A 24,629-nucleotide genomic window follows, 5' to 3' on the forward strand; every position below is an offset into this window, starting at 1 on the left:
CGATTCAAAAACTATTGGTATATCAAGAGCTGTTAAAGAATCGATACTATGTGTCATGTCGCAGTTGCATCGATTGTGTAATCTATGAAACCCCTTTCATAATTACCACCATACTCTGATCAACGATTTCATACTATATATACATGAGATCACACAGGATATCCATACCCGAAGGTAAGCGGTGAATCCCCGACTACAATGCACCGTCTCCTATATGTTTCGACAAAACACCCAACCATGCCACCTGATGATCCCATGAGAGTCGGTAAAAAAGTCAAAGTGCAACGCTAGCATATAGAGTCTCAATGTTGTCCCGGGTCATAAGGACTAATGGTGTACAACCATAAACTAGGACGTTTCCACTCGATAAGTGAGAAACACTTGAAAAGTCCTATATGGAGGGTTGTTCAGTGCACTCTACCAGGAGCACCTATCTGCATGTTCGGACATCACAATGTCCCTTACCAATGAAACATGATACTCACATCGCAGACACTAGTCTCGTACTCGAGCGGCTTATATCCTTCTTAGCAACGGTTGAATTGACTAGGAACTGTTTAGAAGATACAATATTGCAAATATGAGTTTCATGATACTCATCATATGAGCATCTCATATTCTTTTTATTATTTGTATATTCAAGGACTTTATCTATGAAACTAGCATGTGTATACAAATAAAGATGTGCCAAAACAATAATTTCAAATATTATTAAAGTAAAGATTGTTTATACATAGAGTTTCATTGTGAACACTAGGCCAACACTTGGCTCGACGGGTGTGGGGACCCGGACGCTAATCATCTTCTTAATCATATTTGGGATTTAATTATCAATTAAGATAAACAGGGTCAAAATTTTTTTTCTTTTACAATACAAGGGCGGAACGTAATGGAATTTAATTAATATACATATCCGTATAAAAATACAATTTTGTACAATAAACATTCAGACTAGACTAAGGTTCAACTACTAGATTTCAAGTGTTAGAACCATATCTACAACAAGTCCGGAATCACCACGCTAAACTTGTCCTCTCTCATCATCTTCTTGACCCCGATCATGTCCCGCCTATTGTCATGCACACATACAAACAAGACAACAGCCGGATAACTCCGGTGAGAATAAATCCCAGTATAAACAATGTGTACATGCCATGGTATAATAAAGCATGAAACAGATATCACTACATGTATTATAATCTGACAATGCGAATCGATATCAAACTTTAAATAAAACATGAATTGAAATCTACGAAACATAAATTATACAATCTGTAATTCAACTCATGACTCGGCATCTCAGACTCGACTCATCTCTTATCTAATCTAGGGATCCCGGTGAATAAGAACGTAACAGGTCTCCCACCTACTACTACCGATCGCGGTGGCAGTACGTTCTTATTTCTAGACTTTGGTCTAGTCTATATCGAATAATCTGTAATAGGGATGCTATCTGTATCTGAAGCATCTCGATATACCAAACGTCCAGTGTCTTGGCATGTCTGTCCAAGAATAACCCTATTCTGACAATGTGCAATGGGCCAGTGACTCCTCTGTCATAGTCTAGCCCCTCTGTCAGTGACTCCCACTCAATAGCTCTCTGCTTTCTACTTTCTAATTCAATAGAATAAACATTGTAAGGCTCGAGATTTATTAGTCTTCATTGATGTGATATTCGGAAAATATGAGTATGCATGACATGTAATGAGAAGCACTAAATGAGATTATGAAGTGGTGCATGAAATATAGACCGCACCCGCGGTAAGGGAAGGACCGCACCCGCGGTTGAGATCATGAAATGTGGAAGAATTGCAGTAGCATGAGCGCACCCGCACCTAGAGAATCACCGCACCTGCGGTGCATGAACAGAAAGATGGCCTTTTTTACAGTAGGGTCACCGCACTCGCGGTCCAGAAACAGCGCACCCGTGGTGCTGCTACAGTAGTACAACCGCACCCGCGGTGCAAACCAGACCGCACCCGCGGTCGGCGATGCTAGGATATTGATAGGGTTGCCGAGAGTTAAGCGCACCCGCGGTTCGGGAGAAGCGCACCCGCGGTTCGGGAGAAGCGCACCGGCGGTGCCCTATGCGAGAAAGCCACCTTTGTTTCTTATGATGACACATGGCATATATATATATATAGAATTGTGATGAGTCTTCATTTCAGCAGTTCCATCAGTCAAGAATCGAGGGAAAGAGTGAGAGAAAAGGGAAGGCTCTTTCATCTACAAAGCTAGCTTGTGCAAGATTTAACCATCCCAACTTCAATCAAAACATAGATTATTGCTCCTCTCATCAAGTGCTACAAAGGGATGTAAGTATTGTTCATTTCCAGCATGTTTTGAAATCTATATGTTGGAGGAATGATGATTTGAGTAGAGATATATGTTCTTGAGATTTTGTACATCGTAGAAACGTAAACGGATTGAAGAAATGATATCGCATGTGATTGTTCTCAATTTCCAGCATATACATATTCCGATTTCTGCAGATTTCGAGATGCTAACGAGTATATTATGTTGGTTATGAATTGAGGATTATGATTGGTTGATATATGTTAAAATTCTTATTGTTTGAGTTGATCGGTATATCGAGAATCCGCCGTTATGCCGTCGAAATGCATTGAAATGAAATATTGATTCCTATGTGTATTGAAGTGTACTAGAGCTTGATAGAATGTACATTGATGATGCCATTTCAGATTTTTATTGGCGACTTTGACATCGAGACTTCGACATCGATAGAGATTGTGCGACGAAAGGTATAATTCATATGAATTCGGGAGATACGACTCGAATCAGACTTGGTTGGAATTTCCCTAAATCACATACTAGATTTACTATTGATATATGATTATGATTATGTCTTGTTTATAGATTTATATTCAAGCATGGATATAGGAGAGTCATTGGCAGACTTGCTAAACTAGACGTTCGGTGGTATCGACGCTTCGGATCAGATTCAATCCGATTGTAGACATTCGATACAGACAGGACCGAAGTCTAGGAATAAGACGTACAGTTACCCCGATTGGAAGGGTAGGTGACAGACAGTGACGTCTTATTCACACCTGGATCCCTAGAGTTAGAGTCGAGTCGAGTCAAGATATGAACTGAATTGAGTTGCATGCTTATTTTATTTTGATTTCAGAGATTATGGAATCCATTGTTACTGCATGCTTATTTGATTTGGTTTCCTAGAATATGAAACCTATTGTTATGAATTTTATGCATGATAATATGCTTTATGATTTATATTGTGTATATGCATGTATACATGTTTTATACTGGGATTTATTCTCACCGGAGTATCCGGCTGTTGTCTTGTTTGTATGTGTGCATGACAACAGGTGAGACAAGATCGGGGTCAAGAAGATGATGAGAGATCGAGATTAGAGTGGTGATTCCGGACTTGGATGTAGACTTGGTTTAATACTTGAAATTTAGTAGTTAAATCTTAGATTAGTTTGAACTAAAAGCATGTTGTACCAGATTTGTATTATTATACTGGTTTGTATAATAGATTGATTCCATTACCTTCCGCATTTTAAAGAAAAATTTTCAGACCCTGTTTATCTGAATTTATAATTAAATCCCAAAGATGATTAAGAAGATGATTAGCGTCCGGGTCCCCACAACAGGTGGTATCAGAGCGATAGATCCTTTAGACTGAGATAGAAGAAAATGAGCGGGGTAGATAGATTGAGTTTTCTTTCCTTGCATGTGATTGCTAGCATGAGATTTATTTTAATGTTGACTTACATTGTGTGTGCTAGCATGATATTATGCTTTACTGCTTTGAAAAACATGGTTACCTGATTATCTGATTTGAGTTGGTATTATGTATTATTGAGTATGAATCAGATCTGATTCATGATCAGCAGTAAGATGATCAGAGAAAGATTGGAACTGATTTGTAGTATTTGAGTACTAATATTTTGATAAGCAGATATACCTCCACGAAGAATTCCAGAAAGGGGGAGTACTTCGACTGGACAGATAGATATATCAGAAACTCAGATGGAAATACAGTTGGAAGAATTTCAGTTATTTCAGCCACCGATTCTGAGTGGTTTCGAGACGTCTGAAGATTGTGAGAACTGGTTTGATGACATAGAAATACTGTTTCATTTACTTGATTATTCAGATGAGCCGAGAATTAAACTGATATTCCACCAGTTACGAGAGACTGCCAGAATTTGGTGGATTACAAGTGAAAGAATGCTAGAACAGAGAGGTATAGTGATTTCGTGGGAAATATTCAGAACTGAATTTTATCGAAGATTTTTCTCAGTTTCGTACCGGGAGGACAAGAAAGCAGAGTTTGAGAATTTGAGACAAGGTCAACTGAATATTGAAGGATATGTTGCTAATTCTCTACTCTACTGCGTTTTGCTCCTCATGTAATTTGGAATGATGAAGTTGTAGCGGATCAGTTCATCAGAGGATTGAACTCGGAGATAGTTGCATTGATGAATATGCAGCGACCTTATCATTTTGCTGATGCCTTGAGTAAAGCGAAGAGAGCGGAGGCGAGTCTGATTAGACAACTAAAAAGGGTGTGTGCGATGCAACCCCAGACACAGCAATCCTCTCTCCGATTTGATCGCGACAGTATGAGTGGAAAGCAAGATTTGCTGAAAGCTCGAAAGAAGCCATTCAAAAAGTTAGGGAGCGGACTAAGTGGTTCGTCTAGCTCCAGTGGTTCCAGCCTGAGTTATACTGGAGTATATTGCAGAACTTGCGGAGGGAGACATGCCACAGAGCAATGCCAGGGAGTGACTGGTAGTTGCCATATTTGTAGACAGCCGGGACACTTTGCTAGAGTTTGTCCTCAGAGAAGTTCCCGAAGATGTTAGGGAGCAGAAGACCGAGGAACAGACACCGGACACACCTGATGATATAGTGGCAGGTACTGTTCTTTATGATTAAATTGCATAGGTATTGATATATACTAATGCATTCCCTACGATTATCTTTGACTGAGTTGCATTGAGATATGCTGTATCTGTTGAGTCTGATTGTACTGTAGTATTGATTCCCTTATTTTTTTTAAAAAAGAGATGGATATCAGAGATTTCTGTGAAATATTGTATACTACAGTAAGATGAGAATAAGATTGAGTTAGAATATGATGTACTTGTGTTTTCTGATTTGACTGCATTATTGATATTAATATGCTGAACAAGTACAGAACTGTTATAGATTTCTTTCAGGAAAATATAAGATTCAGACCAGATAAGGCTGATAAGTAGAAATTCTACGGTAAGGATTCTAGATTTAGAATTCCTTTGATATCTGTATTGCCTATGACTCGATTGATAGAGAAAGGAGCAGATGGTATCCTTATGTATTCAGTAGATGTAATGAAATCGAGCCTAGCATTGGCAGATTGCCAGTGATGTACGAGTTGGCTGATAATTGCCAGATAAGATTTCAGAATTGCTTTATATCAGAAAAATAGATTTCAGAATTGAATTGAGATCAGGTACTGTTTGTGCTTTAGAATTCAGTACAGAACGATATTAAATGTACAGAATGACACTGAATGAAGTGAAAGAATTGAAAGATCAGTAGAAGAGTACGGGCCAGGAGTTACATTTGATTTAGTGTTTCTCGGTGGCATATTTCAGTATGTTCAGAGATATTCTGATGATTTCATGCTTGTTGTATCTATGATAGCTTGATATACTTACAGCATCTGATTGACTGAATCGAATATCTGAAGATTGTATTGAATACTCTGAGAACTGTGATTATTGTATACAGAAATTATTCAGATATGAATCCTGCTGGAAACAGATTGTATTCAGAATATGCGATATCTGAAGTTAGTATACCGATTGATTTTGACACAGTTGAGATCATGATCAGTAGATAAGAATGATACGGATATTAGAGAGATCAGAAATATCAGAAATATCAGAAATTTCAGAAATGTCAGAATTGTCAGAAATTTATTTTTTGTCTGAGTTGGCAGATTATCTTATACGATTGTTATTTTGTGTCTGCCTGAGTATTGTTATATTTCTACAGTCCTATTTGATACAGATCAATGTGAACCGTTGAGATTATATACAGTTCAATCCGAATCAGAGTTGAATTCGAGAATTTCAGTAGATCAGAAATATAATCAGAATGTTCAGAGCTTAATTTCAATAATCAGAATAGAGCATCGATCAGAGTAACAGATATGTGATTTTACGGTATGAGAATGATTATCTTGTGATGTCAAATGTTTCAGAATTGTACAACAGAATTTGATATCGATAATCAGAACCGAATACCAGGTAGGTATTTTTCTTTAATTTATATTATTAACTGATTTTTTTGTACCAAATAGTTCGAATCTGAAATGACTGATAGTGTCCAAAACACACCGTAGTGGATTCAGTTTTCATTTTGGTGACTGAGAATGTATGATATTCGAACAGATAGTTCTGACCTGGACAGATTGAATCAATTGTGACAGAATTTGTACTGAAATGTTGGCAGAATTTGTACTGAAATGTCTGAATCGCCAATAAATGAAGATAGAAAGATAGAAATCAGAAGAGTTATTACTGAATTGGTATATTTCTGACTAGACATGGGGAGTATATTTCGATGAAATTCGTAATGAAATTACTGCAATACTTTCCAGATTGTGATATAATATGATTGTGATTGACAGATTGTTCAATCTATATCTATTAGTTTGTACAAGATGACGTACAAACATGATCAGATGACAAAGATCGATGTCAAAGAAATGGTCAGACTGATCAGAATGTGGGAGTAGATTATATCAGATTTTGGATTTTGATTGAGTTTGTAATTGTGGCAGAATATACCATGAACTCATTCATATATTATCCACCGACTGACAGATAGCCAGAGTGTACTATCCAGATATTGAGAGATATCCAGGGAGTGGTAGTGCTGGATGCTAGCACCAATTAATATGACATATTGTCATCCTATGAATTATAGTATGATAATAGCCATCCGAAGAGTAATGAGATAGTTACAGACGATATATTGTACAGTGAGTACTGCAGATTTCTTTGGTATAAGAATAATATCTCGAAGATACTTGAGATAGGAGTTGATACGGTCAGAGATATGACAAAGAAAATGTAGCTAATTCAGAAGAGAATAAAGATAGCTCAGACCAGACAGACTTAATACGCCAACGTCGGATGATGACGATTGCTATTTGGGGCCGAAGATTTAATATATCCTCGACTGGGATAAAAAGATTGGATAACAGCGGATGATATTGATTTGGTATAAGCCGTTGAGTGGTATATACGGATGTTGTATAACCAGTATTATGAGATTGATTCTGTCAGAGTAATTCGAAGGGCATTGTGATATTATGCTCTTGAATTATTATTCCAATTTAGAATCACAGATCCGTACAAGAAAGATATTTCAGAATGAAGACTATTCTATTATTGAAAATACAGTAAGTTGACAGGGCCTCTAAAAGACTATCTGAAAGACATAATTTGTCATGAGATTAAGATTTCAGAATGGATTCATTGAGATGAGTTTTGATTTAAACTCTGTATACATTTCTTCTGATATATCTGAATTGATTACTTGTGATTTCGAGGACGAAATCATTTCTTAGAGGGGGAGAAATGTAAGGCTCGAGATTTATTAGTCTTAATTGATGTGATATTCGGAAAATATGAGTATGCATGACATGTAATGAGAAGCATTAATGAGATTATGAAGTGGTGCATGAAATATAGACAGCACCCGCGGTAAGGAAAGGACCGCACCCGCGGTTGAGCTCATGAATTGTGGAAGAATTACAGTAGCATGAGCGCACCCGCGCCTAGAGAAGCACCGCACCCGCGGTGCATGGACAGAAAGATGGCCATTTTTACAGTAGGGTCACCGCACCCGCGGTCCAGAAGCAGCGCACCCGCGGTGCTGCTACAGTAGTACAACCGCACCCGCGGTGCAAACTTGACCGCACCCGCGGTCGGCGATGCTAGGATATTGATAGGGTTGCCAAGAGTTAAGCGCACCCGCGGTTCGGGAGAAGCGCACCCACGGTGCCCTGTGCGAGAAAGCCACCTTTGTTTCTTATGATGACACATGGTATATATATATATATAGAATTGTGATGAGTTTTCATTTCAGCAGTTCCATCAGTCAAGAATCGAGGGAAAGAGTGAGAGAAAAGGGAAGGCTCTTTCATCTACAAAGCTAGCTTGTGCAAGATTTAGCCATCCCAACTTCAATCAAAACATAGATTATTGCTCCTCTCATCAAGTGCTACAAAGGGATGTATGTATTGTTCATTTCCAGCATGTTTTGAAATATATATGTTGGAGGAACGATGATTTGAGTAGAGATATATGTTCTTGAGATTTTGTACATCGTAGAAACGTAAACGGATTGAAGAAATAATATCGTATATGACTGTTCTCAATTTCCAGCATATACATATTCCGATTTCTGCAGATTTCGAGATGCTAACGAGTATATTATGTTGGTTATGAATTGAGGATTATGATTGGTTGATATATGTTGAAATTCTTATTGTTTGAGTTGATCGGTATATCGAGAATCCGCCGTTATGCCGTCGAAATGCATTGAAATGAAATATTGATTCCTATGTGTATTGAAGTGTACTAGAGCTTGATAGAATGTACATTGCTGATGCCATTTCAGATTTGTATTGGCGACTTTGACATCGAGACTTCGACATCGACAGAGATTGTGCGACGAAAGGTATAATTCATTTTATTTCGGGAGATACAACTCGAATCAGACCTGGTTGGAGTTTCCCTAAATCACATACTAGATTTACTATTGATATTTGATTATGATTATGTCTTGTTTATAGATTTATATTCAAGCATGGAAATAGGAGAGTCATTGGCAGACTTGCTAAACTAGACGTTCGGTGGTATCGACGCTTCGGATCAGATTCAATCCGATTGTAGAAATTCGATACAGACAGGACCGAAGTCTAGGAATAAGACGTACAGTTACACCGATTGCGAGGGTAGGTGACAGACAGTGACGTCTTATTCACACTGGGATCCCTAGAGTTAGAGTCCAGTCGAGTCAAGATATGAATTGAATTGAGTTGCATGCTTATTTTATTTTGATTTCAGAGATTATGGAATCCATTGTTACTGCATGCTTATTTGATTTGGTTTCCTAGAATATGAAACCTATTGTTATGAATTTTATGCATGATAATATGCTTTATGATTTATATTGTGTATATGCATGTATACATGTTTTATAATGGGATTTATTCTCACCGGAGTATCCGGCTGTTGTTTTGTTTGTATGTGTGCATGACAACAGGTGAGACAAGATCGGGGTCAAGAAGATGATGAGAGATCGAGATTAGAGTGGTGATTCCGGACTTGGATGTAGACTTGGTTTAATACTTGAAATTTAGTAGTTAAACCTTAGATTAGTTTGAACTAGAAGCATGTTGTACCATATTTGTATTATTATACTGGTTTGTATAATAGATTGATTCCATTACCTTCCGCATTTTAAAGAAAAAATTTTAGACCCTGTTTATCTGAATTTATAATTAAATCCCAAAGATGATTAAGAAGATGATTAAGAAGATGATTAGCGTCCGGGTCCCCACAAACATAATCATTAAAACACAAAGGTTATAAAAACAATACCATACAAGTATGTGGTTTAGGGAAACTCGAGTTAAATCTAACTCAAGTCGATCTCCCAGTTAACATTTATTTATACCTTTCTCTTCTCGATCTGACGAAGACGAAGTCTCGAATTCAACTCTGTCCATACCCAATCTGGCAATGACAATATCGAACAGGCACAATATCAATATATAACTCAATTCAGAACATGTTCTGATCAATACTCAAATCAAAATACAATCTGATCAATGTCAATCGACATACAGTACAACAATACAATCTCCATCAATCGTAAATCTGATCAATATCAATCTACTGATGTTTCGACGGCATAACAATACAGTCTCGATAACCCCGTCAATCTCAACATCACAGATATAATACCAGAACTCATAATCAATATCGGTACAACTCATAATCTCAATAACAATACAAATCTGATATCGAATCTCAATCAAATCAACTCCAAAAATCATAACAATTACATAAACAGTCTGTTCTTTAATCTGACTTCAAATATACGATATCTACTGTATCAGAAACATCATATCTGATTCATATTCGATTCTGACAATAACATAATTTCAAATCATCTCAAAACGTAATTAAACTTACGTCTTTGTGTAGCTCGTGTCGAGAGGAACTCAGAATTGATATGGGATTCAAAATCGGACAGACGGATTTCTCACAATTCACAATTTAACCTACAAAAACAAGAAAGCTTTATCCCTAGAGAGTCTCGGCCCTTTTCTCTCTGAATTTCGAAAGAAGACATCATATATATACTGCATGCAACACCAGGAAACGTGGCTTATTTTTCCATGCTGCACGTCACACCGCGGGTGCGCTCACTTTTGCACCGCGGGTGCGCTCAGTGTACTGATATACATCAAATTTTCCAGAAGCTTGGACCGCAGGTGCGGTGCACGTTCTGCCCCAAAAACGTACCCTACTGCCCTCCAAGCGCGGGTGCGATGGCTATTGAAATCAAAAATCCAACTTTCTGCCCTTACACCACGGGTGCGGTCTACTTCTTGGCGCGGGTGCGGTCTCTTGTTGTCACTAAACTCAAATTGCAACGTCGCTTCTCCATGTCTGTTCTTCCATTCCCTTTTTCATAACACATAATAATCTCAAAAGTATCAACTAAAATCTCGGGCATTACATTTCTCCCCCCTAAGATACGATTTCTTCCCCGAAATCACAGGTAATCAAATCAGATATATATATATATATAAGTAAGAAATGTATAAGAGAGGTTACTCAGAAAACTCATCTCTCTGAAACAATCCTGAAATCACAATCTCATATCAGATTCTGTCTTTCAAGTAACATTTCTAATGCCCTGACGACTTTACTGTATATTCAACAGTAGAATAGTCTTCGTTCTGAATTTTTTTTCTTTCACGGATCTCTGATTCCAGACTGGAGTAGTCATTCAAGAAGTATAATATCATAATACCACTCGAAATCATTCTGATCGAATCAATCGCAAAATACTGGCTATACAACATCCGTATATACCAATCAACCGCTTCTAACAAATCAATATCAGCATCTACTACCACCTTTGTTTATCCCAGTCAGTGCTATATTCAATTTTCAGCCTCAAATATCAACAGTCATCGTCCGACGTTGGCTTATTTAGTCTGTCTATTCTGAGCTGTCTTCGTTCTCTTCTGGATCAGTTGCATTTTCTTTATCGTATCTCTGACCTTATCAGATCCAATCTCAGGAATTTTCTTTATCGTATCTCTGACCTTATCAGATCAAATCTCAGGTATCTCCGAGATATTATCTCTATGCAAAGGAAATTTACAGTTCTCACTGTACAATACCGCAACTGAAGCTATCTTAATAATCATCTGATAGCTATAGTTATACGATCATTCACAAAGTGACAATAAATCATGTCAACTAGTGCTAAAATCCAGCACCACATGTCCTGGATATCCTCCAGTCTCAGGATAGTTCGCTCCGACTATACGTCGATTTATAGACAATGGATAAAAGAGTTTATTGTATACTCTGCCAAAAGTACAGAATTAATCAAAAATCATAGTATGATATAATCAACTTTGGCATTCAATACAATCTGACCCCTTTTCTTACATAAATCTCAGTCATCTGATCATTTCTGTACATCTTCCTGCACAACATAATAGAGGCATATTCGAGCAATCTGTCAATCATAATCACATCATAACACAGTCTTGTCAAGATTTCAGTAGTATCGTCACACAATCCATAGAAATGTACTCCCATTTCTATTCAAGAACCGATAATCTAGATAACCAATCTCCTGGTTTCTATCTTTCTGTCTCCATCTGTCGACGATTCAGACATTTCCGTAAAAATTCTGCTACAACTGATCTCCTTTGTTTATATCAAAACTGTCTTTTCGAAGTATCATATCTTTTCTGTTACCAGCAAGAATACTGAATTGACTACTGTGCGCTTCTGACAAACATCTATCATTTCAGATTCGAAATATTCGGCACAAACAAGTCGGTTATTCACATATAATAAAGTAGTACCTACCTGATATTCTGATTGACACCCTACTCTGCTTATCGAAATCAAGTTATGTACATTCTGATCAAACTTCTGAACTGCTGTAACTTTCACAATCAGCTTTGATTCGGCTTGGACTGTATATAATCTCAACAATATACAACAATCTGTATCAAACACGGATTCATAATAACAACAATATCGGCTCAGATTCTATATATCAATCATCTATACTGATCTAATAAACTCATAGAACGTAATTTCTGACAGTATTGTCGATCTGACTAACCGATTACATCTTCAACGTTGTTTAGATCAACTGCTATATCATCTTCGAATGTAATGTCCCCCAAACAATATACTCTGTCTGAAATACTATTTTAGAACAATAACAATTCTTAAGCAATTTCAAAACAACAGTTACATATCATAATCTGCTAAACTCGTGAAAAAATAAATTTCCGACATTTTTGACTCGGTGTCATTCTCAGCTATTGATCACTGCCTCAGCTGTGCTAATATCAATCGGTATATCATATTCGGATATCACATACTCAGAATACAATCTGTTTCAATCAAGATTCATATCTGAACAATTTTTGTAAACAACAATTTCAGTTCTCAGATCCTTCAATACAAGATATTCGATTTAGTCAGTCATATGCCACGAGTATATCTCAAAATATCATAGATAAACGGCATAAAATCAGCAGAATACCTCTAAATACAGGATTCATCAACCCATAATCAGAACTGAAGTATTTTACAGAGAAACACACAATCAGATGTAACTTTCTGTCAGTAAATCTTCTAACTGATATTTCAATTCTTTCAAATCAATCAGTATCATTCTGTACGGACTTCTAAAATAAAACCAGTACCTGGTATCAAATCAAGGCGGAAATCACTCCCCCTGATATGAGGCAAATCCGGAATTTCGTCTAGAAAGACTTTAGCAATTCTCCTGCTACTGACAAATCAGCTCATGGTATATTCATTTTCAGTAATCAAGTGACTGCATAAGGAATAACTCCATTCCTCTCAATAATCATCGAATCATAATTAATACGGAAATCAAAGGAATTCAAAATCGAAAATCCTTACCGTACATTATTCATTCTTCGGCCATTTCAGGTCCGAATCTTACCATCTCCTGGTAAGAATCTACAATATCTCTGTACTTGTTCAATATATCCATATCAATAATGCTGCCACTATATCAATCATCAAGTGCCTCCTGGGTCTGTTCCTCGGTCACTACCACCAGATGATTCTGCTCCCTGAAATCTTCGAGAACCTCTCTGTGGACAGACTCTAGCAAAGTGTCCCTGCTGTTTACAGATATTGCACCTACCAGTCACTCCCAGGCATTGCTCTTTGGGATGTCTCCCTCCGCAAGTTCTGCAATAAACTCCAGTATAACTCGGGCTAGAACCACTGGAGCTAGATAAACCGCTCGGTCCGCTCCCTAATTTCTTAAACTGTTTCTTTCGAGTTTTCAACAGATCTGGCTTCCCACTCGTACTGCCACTATCAAATCTGAGAGGGGATTGCTGTGTCTGGGGTCGGCTCACATCCAACCTCCCTCGTTGTCGACTCAAACTTGCCTCAGCTCTCTTTGCTTTATTCAAAGCATCACCAAAATGCTGGGGTCGCTCTACCTTTACCAAGGAAGATATCTCAGCATTCAATCCGTTGATGAACTGATCCGCTACAGCTTCATCATTCCCAGCTATAAAAGGAGCAAAACGTAATAAAGTAGAGAATTTAGCAACATATTCTTCAATATTCAGTTGGCCCTGTTTCAAATTCTCAAACTCTGCTTTCTTGTCCTCTCGATACGAAACTAAGAAAAATCTTCGATAGAATTTAGCTCTAAAGATTTCCCACGTAATTACCGTACCACGCTGTTCTAATACTCTTTTGGTTGTAATCCACCAACTCCTTGCGACGTCGTGTAACTGGTTGTGAACTAGTTTAATTCTCCGTTCGTTTGGATACTCAAGTGAATCAAACAATATCTCTATATCATCTAACAAATTCTCACAATCATCAGATGTCTCAGTACCTCTCAGAATCGGCGGTTGAAATGAGTGAAACTGTTTCAACTGTATTTCCATTGGAGTTTCTGACACATCTATCTGATCAGTCGAAGTACTACCTCTTTCTGGAATTTTTCGAGGAGGTATATCTGATTACCACAAGAGTTAGTATCACATGAGATAAATCAATCTCAGTCCCTTTCTGATCAGCTTACCTTCTGATCAAGAATTGGTTCTGATTCATTTTCAAATCAGACATATTACCAAATCAACTCAGATATTCAGGTAACATGTATTTAAAAACAATAACACATAATATCATGCTAGCACACACAATGTAATTCAACATTATAATAAATCACATGCTAGCAATCAAAAGCAGGAAAGAAAACTCAATCTACCCCGCTCATTCTCCTCTATCTCAGTCTAAAAAAAACTTACAGTTCTAGAACCTAGTGTTCTGGAACCTAATGCTCTGATACCACCTGTTGTGGGGATCCGGACGCTAATCATCTTCTTAATCATTTTTGGGATTTAATTATCAATTAAGATAAACAGGGTCTAAATTTTTTTTTTTACAATACAAGGGCGGAACGTAATGGAATTTAATTAATATACATATCAGTATAAAAATACAATTCTGTACAATAAACATGCAGACTAGACTAAGGTTCAACTACTAGATTTCAAGTGTTAGAACCATATCTACAACAAGTCCAGAATCACCACGCTAAACTTCTCCTCTCTCATCATCTTCTTGACCCCGATCATGTCCCACCTGTTGTCATGCACACATACAAACAAGAAAACAGCCGGATAAATCCGGTGAGAATAAATCCCAGTATAAACAATGTGTACATGCCATGGTATAATAAAGCATGAAACAAATATCACTACATGTATTATAATCTGACAATGTGAATCGATATCAAACTTTAAATAAAACATGAATTGAAATCTACGAAACATAAATTATACAATCTGTAATTCAACTCATGACTCAGCATCTCAGACTCGACTCATCTCTCATCTAATTTAGGGATCCCGGTGAATAAGAACGTAACAGGTCTCCCACCTACTAGTACCGGTCGCGGTGGCAGTACGTTCTTATTTCTGGACTTTGGTCTAGTCTATATCGAATAATCTGTAATAAGGATGCTATCTGTATCTGAAGCATCTCGATATAATAAACGTCCAGTGTCTTGGCATGTCTGTCCAAGACTAACCCTATTCTTACAATGTGCAATGGGCCACTGACTCCTCTGTCATAGTCTAGCCCCTCTGTCAGTGACTCTTACTCAATAGCTCTCTTCTTTCTACTTTTTAATTCAATAGAATAAACATAATCATTAAAACACAAAGGTATAAAAACAATACCATACAAGTATGTGGTTTAGGGAAATCGAGTTAAATCTAACTCAAGTCGATCTCCCAGTTAACATCGATTTATGCCTTTCTCTTCTCGATCTGACATAGACGAAGTCTCGAATTCAACTCTGTCCATACCCAATATGGCAATGACAATATCGAACAGGCACAATATCAATATATAACTCAATTCAGAACCTGTTCTGATCAATACTCAAATCAAAATACAATCTGATCAATGTCAATCGACATACAATACAACAATACAATCTCCATCAATCGTAAATCTGATCATTATCAATCTACTGATGTTTCGACGACATAACAATACAGTCTCGATAACCTCGTCAATCTCAAAACCACAGATATAATACCAGAACTCATAATCAATATCGGTACAACTCATAATCTCAATAACAATACAAATCTGATATCGAATCTCAATCAAATCAACTCCGAAAATCATAACAATTACATAAACAGTCTGTTCTTTAATCTGACTTCAAATTGTTAGCGTAAGTGCACGTCGAGCCAAGTGTTGGTCGAGTGTTCACAATGAAACTCTATGTATAAAAAATCTTTATTTTATTAATATTTGACTCAATTAAAAGTTGGCCAAACAAATAGTATTTGAAAATTGTGATTTTCATAAACATTATTATGGACTAAATTAAATTAATTCAAGTGTTGAATTAATTAAACACTAGTGGACCTAGTAGAGTCCAAATAATTAAATTAATTCTAGTGTTGGATTAATTAAATAACATTGGGCCTTGTAGAGCCCAATTAGAAATAATTATTAAACTAGTGGGCTTGAGTAAAATCAAGTAAATGTTAAATGGTATCAAATGTGTTTGAGTACATTTAAATAAAGTCCATGGGCCTTGTAATTATTACAAGTCCAAGTCATATTGTATGCATGAGAGATGAAGGGTTGGAGATTACTTTTTCAATCTCCAAGGCTTGGCATGCTAAAAGTGTTTTAGCTTTTTACACAATCAAGGCTAGTCATCCCTCTCCCCATGACACCTAGTTGGCCGAAAATTTTGAGGGAGTATTCTCCTCATTTTTCTCTCCACTTTGTTCTTCAATTGTTGGAGAAACAATTCACTTCTCATTGAAAAATCCTCTTATTTTTCTAGTGCAAAATAAGAGGGGTTCTAGCTAGTTGGTGGTGGGCCTAATTTTGGAGCAAGGAGAGATTGAAGATTGTCTTGCCATCAAGAGCTAAGGTGTTTACACCTTAGTTGGAGCCATAACATCAATATTTGAGATTGATAGGTAAAAATTTCTAAACACCCTATGTATGACATCTTGGTGGTTTTGTATTTGCTACACACTAGTTTTGAGGTGCTCGAAATTTTATGCTAGAAAATATGATTTTCGAAAATTTTGTTGCTTCCGTTGCAAATTCAGGCACCTAAAATCGATCCCTTTCAAGTGGTATCATGAGCTAAGGGTAGTAGTTTGTGTAGCATATACATAATATTATATTGAGATCGATTTCTAACCGCATGAGATGAAATTTTTGCAACAAAATCAAAGCATTTTTGGGGCATATTTCGGGCAGCTCGGGCTGCCCGAACGTCCCCTCAAAAAATAAAAAATAAAAAATTTTGTTGGCCGGAATCCTGCGACGGCGATGACGACTAGGATTTCCAAAAGTGTTTTGGATTATCAAAGTGTCAAGGGCCTTGAAGTTTTTGGGCCATGAGATGGCTAACAAATTTGTGAAATTTAAATGGGCCAAAATGTTTTTTGGTGAAAAATGATTTTTTGGGCCCTTAAGTTTAAATTTACAAAATTTGCAAATATTTTCTCATGAAATAAATAATTCAAGTTTAACTTTAATTATTTATAGTAAATTGTGATTTACAAGAAATTCGGTTATAAATAAATTAATTAGAAAGTAGACAAAGGTGTTTGTATACTTTGTTAATTTAGTTTATAATCGTGGCGGTTAGTGATTGGATCAAGATATATAATATTGGATCAATTAATTATTGTGACAATTAATTGATGGTGTATGATATGTGATATTATGCATGAAGGATGATCAAAAGCCCAAGCCCAATTTGCTAGGTGTATGCGAGGATATTTTGTGTTGAATGATTGTAATAATTATCAATTTATAAAGTGGGCTTGGTTTATGGCCCGTTCCCACCCCCATGAGATGTATCCCTATTTGCCATGGATATTTATTTGTAAATATTAGTATAGTGGAAGATAAAGATTGGATGATGGTGGCCTTGGTGATTATGAAGATCGAAGACATGTAAATATTGGAAGCTAATGTAATAGTTGCATTTGCATCCCATGCATTTCCCTAGGATTGGACCTAGGCCCGTGTTTAGCTCACACGGGCCATTAGTATTGGGGCGATTGATCATCCTTGTTTGTTTACTGTTTATAATATATGCATGATATGTTATAAATAATGAGTATGTGCGTTATTATTATGATAATAACAAAGTTGCATGAATTCGGCAAACATACGATCAAACATGGCAAGCTTTTAAATAAAATTAATGATGAGACCTTTCAAAATTAAAAAACCCTCATTTTGAATAAGATTCAAAATTAATATCAAGCCCGAAAAGGGGAATTATAAATTTGTTTATAATTTACATGTCTTCCATCGACAATGAGTGCATGATGAACGCTACCCGTACTCGGGACTCGGCTCATATTATTGGGGGGTCCTGGGTGCCGGAAAGCTGTGACATCCATTGACATGGTGATGTGAACTACGTGGAACTCCCATGAATTCGGCTCATATTATTGGGGAACTCATGGAGACCGTCCATTAAGGTTCAACATCGATGGGTAAGGCTTGACACGTGAAGATGAACGACGTCATATTATTGGGTCCTAATCAAACGTGAGACAAAAGTTTACGTAGAGGGTTGCATTGAGATGCAATTGGAAACTACCTTTTAGGAATTGTGATTGGCTGATATTATTTGGGATCATAATTCGCTAATTGGACCTTACGTACCTACTGAGGAAAGGAGTTTCCCGTTTTCACTAGAGGGTAGTGAAAGATGTCAAAACAGTGGGAGTAAACATTTATAAAGTAAAAGTCCATACTTTATATCTTACTAAATATTTTAAAATAGTCATTAACATTTATCTGTTATACTTTTCAATACACTTTTTGACAATGTCTTCGATTCGCAATCCGCTATCTGCAATACTCGACAAACACGTATTAACCGGACCTAACTACCTCAATTGTCTAAGAAACCTAAAAATTGTCTTGAATTCGGAAAGGATAGCATACACACTGACTGAGTCGCCCCCTGTTAAGGCTCCGACTGACTGCACTCCTGAGGAATTGCAGACTTACAAGGAATGGTGTGACCATGACTTGAAAGCCAGGTTTTATATGCAGGCTTCTATGAATGATGAGTTGCAGAGGCGTTTTGAGGATGCAAAGAGTGCTGCTGACATTCATTTGCATCTCAAGGAGCTCTTTGGAGAGCAAACACGTCCTCTTAGGCATGCTACTGTCAAGGAGCTGATAACTTTGCGCATGCGAGATGGGGCCTCGGTACATGAGCATGGCCTAAAGTTGATTGGGCTCGTGGACAAGCTCGTTGGCATGGATCTGATTTTGCTTTTGGAGTTGACCACCGACGTGTTGCTTTTGTCACTGCCTAGCTCATTTGATCCTTTTGTGGTGAATTTCAACATGAACAAGCTAGAACCAACCCTTGAGGAGTTGGTTAACATGCTTGTTACGTTTGAATCCAGAATCAAGAAAGAGAAGTTGGTTCTTTATGTGGGTTCTTCATCTGGTACGAAGATTGAACCACATGGGAAGGAAAAGAAGCGTTCTTTCCAACGTCCCAAGAAGAACGTGCCCTTGTTGAGACAATCTCCGAATCCCGTCGTGGCAGCCACACCAGTTAAGGCTGACAAGACTAGTGATGTTTGTCATCACTGCAAGAAGCCTGGAGATTGGAGGCAAAATTGCAAAGAATATCTTGCTCAGAAAAGTTCTAAAAATGGTATGTTCTACATTGAAGTAAACATTTCAATTAACTCTACTTCTTGGGTATTGGATACCGGTTGTGGCTCACATCTCTGTAATGATTTACAGGTGATGGGAAGAAGTAGGAAGCTTAGGGAAGGTGTGACCTTCTTGAGGATGGGCAATGGAGCAAGAGTTGCTGCCAAGGCTGTTGAAGATGTTTACTTATTGTTGAACAATAGTTTTAAGTCAATTTTATGAGATGTTTTGTTTGTACCTAATTTTGTGAAAAACATTGTTTTCATTTCTATGCTGATAAAAATTTATATTCTTGTTAATTTAGCAAAGGTGTTTGCAACATTTAAAAGAATGAATGTTTAATTGGTACTGGAGAACTTGAAAATGATCTGTACACCTTAAAATTGAAAGATATTCCACTAAATGTCCATTCTAAGGCAGACACCATATGAGATATGGATGGGTAAGCCTCCCAAATATTCTTATCTTAGAATATGGGGGTGCCCTGCTTATGTAAAGAAGGTAGTGGGAGATAAATTGGATAGTCGATCCATTTTATGTTACTTTGTGGGATATCCAAGGAATTCAGTTGGATACTATTTCTATTGTAGAACCCGTAAATCAGTCTACGTATAAGCCATGCATAATTCTAGATTTTTAAATTTAATTGACTTCATTGCATGATTATTTTAAATGCATTTCTTTGAAGTTAATTATTTTATTATTTCAGTTCAGTAGTTTGATTTTTAGCATTTTAGTTATTTCAGTGAGGCCGGACCGGAGTTGGAGTTTTGAGATAGAATTTAAGATTCGAGAAATATTTCCAGAAGTTAATTTAGCTAGCAACTAAGTTCATTTAAGTTAGAAAGGGAGGTTTGAGGATTTAATTTAATTATTTGAGATGATTAAGAAATGAACTCATTTAAGTTATTTAATTAAGGGGTTAGCTCACTAAATTATTTAAATGATTAGTAAGGCTTTCAAGGATTATTAGTTGACTAGATAACCAACACTTTCCACTCATTTTATTAGCATAAGTTCGGCCCCATAGTTGCTAGGCAACTCAATTGCCAACTCATCAACCTTTTGACCATTTCTTTGCATGTAAGTTGTAGGATAATTCTAGGATTTTTGGGAGCACAATTTAATTAATTAATGGACACATCCTAGTCTAGATATCAAGGGAGGAAATCGGCCACTACCTCCTAGAAGCATCCACCAACTCATTTGATATCAAACCATAATTCAAAATTCAAAATGAGAAGACTTAGTCTTGATATGATCCTATTATTGTGCACCCTTCTCCTCACCTTCATAACCATCACTCCCCCTCAATCACCACCAAAAATCAGACCTCTTTTCAGTGTAAAATACGTGAGGCATAGCTAGAAATAATAGAGAGAAAAAAATCGAGAGCTTAGGAAGGAAGAAAAGCAAGCAACTCCGTCTCCACCGCACCGTCTCGTCTCTTCTTTTAGTTTTCATTTCAAACGATAACCAGGCATGTCTAGATTCTTTCAAAACCTCAATCAAGTCATATTATCATTTATTTTTCAGACATGATCAAGATTTATCATTTCAAAAACCGAAATTTTCAGTAGACAAGAAACGAAAATTCTGCACAGATTTTTTATCGACTTCCATGCTTCACGATTGGTATATTTTGTTTCGATTTCAGGGATGGATCATTCCAGGGGCTCGAGTCTGCATATGGACATGTACTAGGACATGTTAGGGCCATGTTAGAACGTTTATTTCAGTCCCATGCTTGCTGGAAAAACCGAAATGACAGCAAGCCCCATAGGTGCAGAAAATGGTGTTCGAAAATTTCAGTTTCCTGTCATGAGGGTTTGATCTGATCTTGGCTGCCCTAAGGGCTCTTAGCCATGGTTAGATCACTCCCCTAGCATGTCTAAGACGTGACTAAGTTGCCCTTTTGGTGGCTTGGTCCATGGTGCATCGGTTTTAATCAAATCAACAAGAACAGCCCCTTTCCCCATTCGGCTTCTTCATTGGTTCAGCATATGGTTTCGGTTTTTGGTTGCTTGGTATGGATCTTGGTTGGCCTATGGCCCATAGCCACGGTTCATACCATGCCCCTATATGTCTAGATCGTGCCATGGTCAATCAAATGGCCTCTGGAACGACGCAAGACATCGATCTAGGCAAAACACTACACACGCATGCACGTTGGTTCTCGGTTGGAGTTTCGGTTGAGTTTTGGTGTGACGCGAATTGTGGCTGGCCTAGGGCCCTTAGCCACGGTTCAAATCACTCCTTGGGATGTTGGTAAGAGTCTCTGGTCGGTGGTTCACGCCCCAATGGCCGGTAGTCTCGAAAACAACAGAAGATACACGATTGTACAGTTGCTGGAATTTTACAGCAAGTTGCTGTGTCGGTTCAGAGACTCGTTCGAGTTCTTTGCTGGCTTTTAGCCCATGGCCTTGGACTGGACAGTGCCTCGTTGAGTTAGGAAGGTCATGTTTTCGACCGTTTGTCATTTGGATTATTTTTGAGGTCGTACGAGAATTTACGGTGCGATGTGCCAAATTGACTCTCGAAAGAGCGTTTCGTGTTTTGGCCTCCATTCCACCTAGATTTCGGCCCTATCATTTTAGGAGCATTATTTTATGATTTTTCAGCGTATTTTAGTCATGACTATACGTCGGTTCGGTGTCGGTGCATGTTGGCTCGGAGTCATGATTAAATGCGAAGTCATTAGGCGTCATAGTCGCATCTTTTGAACTAAATTGCATAGTTGGTCAAGTTTAAGCTATTGCATATTTTTCATGGCACAGTTAGGTTGCAGCGAGCCTGGGGACGATTCAATCCAATCCAGTTGGTAAAATTACGGGACATTTTCATTATGCCAGTTAATTATTTTACGTGCATTAAATAGAAAATGATTATTTTTGAGATTTATGCGATATGGCTTGTGGTTCATTCACTATGTTGGAGTGTCATTTTATACGGTCGCCAGTGACCGATCAGTTCAGTATGGTACCACCCGGTCGCCAGTGACCGGCCAGCTCAATTCAGTTTCAGCCTCCCCGGTAGCCAGTTACCGATCAGTTCAGCTTAGTGCAGGGGCCACAGGCATAAAACATAATCTCAACAGAAAATTTTACCAGTTATTTCAGTACAGGCTCCAAGGAGCAAACATTTTTTTTCTGTGATTATCAGTTCAGTTATGCACGTATTATAATTGCTCAGTACAGATTATTTTCAGCATGCCTCAGGACAGGATATGTTAACTCATGCATATTTTAATTCAGATTTTTACTCGTTACCTGCGATATATGCATGCTGAGTCTTTAGGCTCACTAGACTTGATTGTTGTTGGTACTGATGAGGCCAGGGCCGAGGGCGGGGACCAGTGAGCCAGCTTGGGTCGGCAGTAGTGGCACCCGAGGACCTCAGAGCAGCAATTGTTATTTTATTCCGCAAACATTTTATCAGTCGTTGGATATTTTTTTAAATTGTTATTTTTGGCAAACTTTATTTTCTTCCGCTGCAATATTTTGAAATATTGAACTTGTTTCACCAGTGATTTTATTATTGAGGCCACTTAAGTTCTTTAAAAAAGAAAATTTTTAATTTTCCGCAAATTTTCAAGCAAGAAGTTCGAGGGCCTTTTGCAATTGGTATCAGAGCGGTGGTTCTGTATAGGGTTTCACCACTACTGACCGCGAGAAGCTCACGAAGCCACGTCTTCGGTCTGTAAGTTTTTCAGTTCAGCATTTTGTTCAGCATTTCAGTTAAAGCATGAATTATTTTGTCAGCATGCTTCCAGATTTTCAGTATTTCAGTGTTCATTTAAAATAAATTATGGAATTATGCATGTTAGTTACGTATGGGTTATGTTGGAACAGTATGCCCCCTAGACGCATTTTAGAGCGCAACAGAGAGGAGGAGCCTCGGCGAGAAGACAGGAAGGAGCGTAGACCGGAGGGAGACCTACCACCTCCACCACCGCCCCCACCGGATATGAACGCCCAGATGCTAGCTGGGATGACGCAGTTCTTCGCACAGTTTGCGGGGAACAATGCTGTGGTGACTAGGCCGACAGGGCCAGAGGCTGTTTACGAGCGATTCATGAAGATGCGTCCAAAGGAGTTCTCTGGGACATCTGACCCCATGGTTGTCGAGGGATGGATCAAATCCCTCGAGGTTATTTTCGAGTTTATGGAGCTGGGAGACGCAGACCGAGTCCGATGTGCCACCTACCTGTTCACTGGAGACGCCCGCTTATGGTGGGAAGGAGCTTTGGTCGCCTTGACTTTGGCTACACTTTCATGGACCCGCTTTACGGAAGTTTTCTACTCCAAGTATTTTGCTGAGGAGGTTCGCACCAGGCTGACCACCGAGTTCATGAGTCTGAGGCAGGGGGATATGACGGTTACGGAGTTCATCCGTAAGTTCGAGAGGGGCTGTCACTTTGTGCCCCTGATCGCGAATGATGCCAGAGCCAAGCTGATGCACTTCCTGGTGGGTTTACGACCGATCTTGCGCCGGGATGTTAGGGTATCTGACCCTGCTACTTATGAAATTGCCGTCTCCAAGGCCTTAGCCGCAGAGCAGGATCTGCGGGATATCGAGAGGGATCGCCAGGGCAAGCGCCCAGTCCAGGCACCGCACCGCCCTCCTCCTCATCAGCATCAGCAGCAGAATAAGAGGCCTTTTCATGGACCGCCCAGGAACCAAGGCCAGCAGCAGCAGCAGCAGCGGGGACGCCCAGCCCCGAGGACTCAGGAGCACCCAGTCTGTCCCAGGTGCTCACGTCGCCATCCTGGAGCATGTATGGCTGGCTCAGGAAATGTTTTAAGTGTGGCAGTCCAGACCACATGTTGCTGCAATGTCCTCAGAGGAATCTGCCAACCCAAGGCAGAATTTTTGCTCTCCATGCCGCGGAAACCAACCCGGAGACTATGTTGTTGACAGGTACCTTTAAACTTTAAGTTATTATTTGAATTTCCGTGTTTTTGGAATCGGGATTTAGATTTGAACTTAGAACAATTATAGGATTGCATGCTCTACTCAGATTTATTTTGGGGGAAATTAAGCTAGAAG

The sequence above is a fragment of the Primulina tabacum genome, chromosome 17 (assembly GCF_025594145.1).
Source record: "Primulina tabacum isolate GXHZ01 chromosome 17, ASM2559414v2, whole genome shotgun sequence".
NCBI lineage: Eukaryota > Viridiplantae > Streptophyta > Magnoliopsida > Lamiales > Gesneriaceae > Primulina > Primulina tabacum.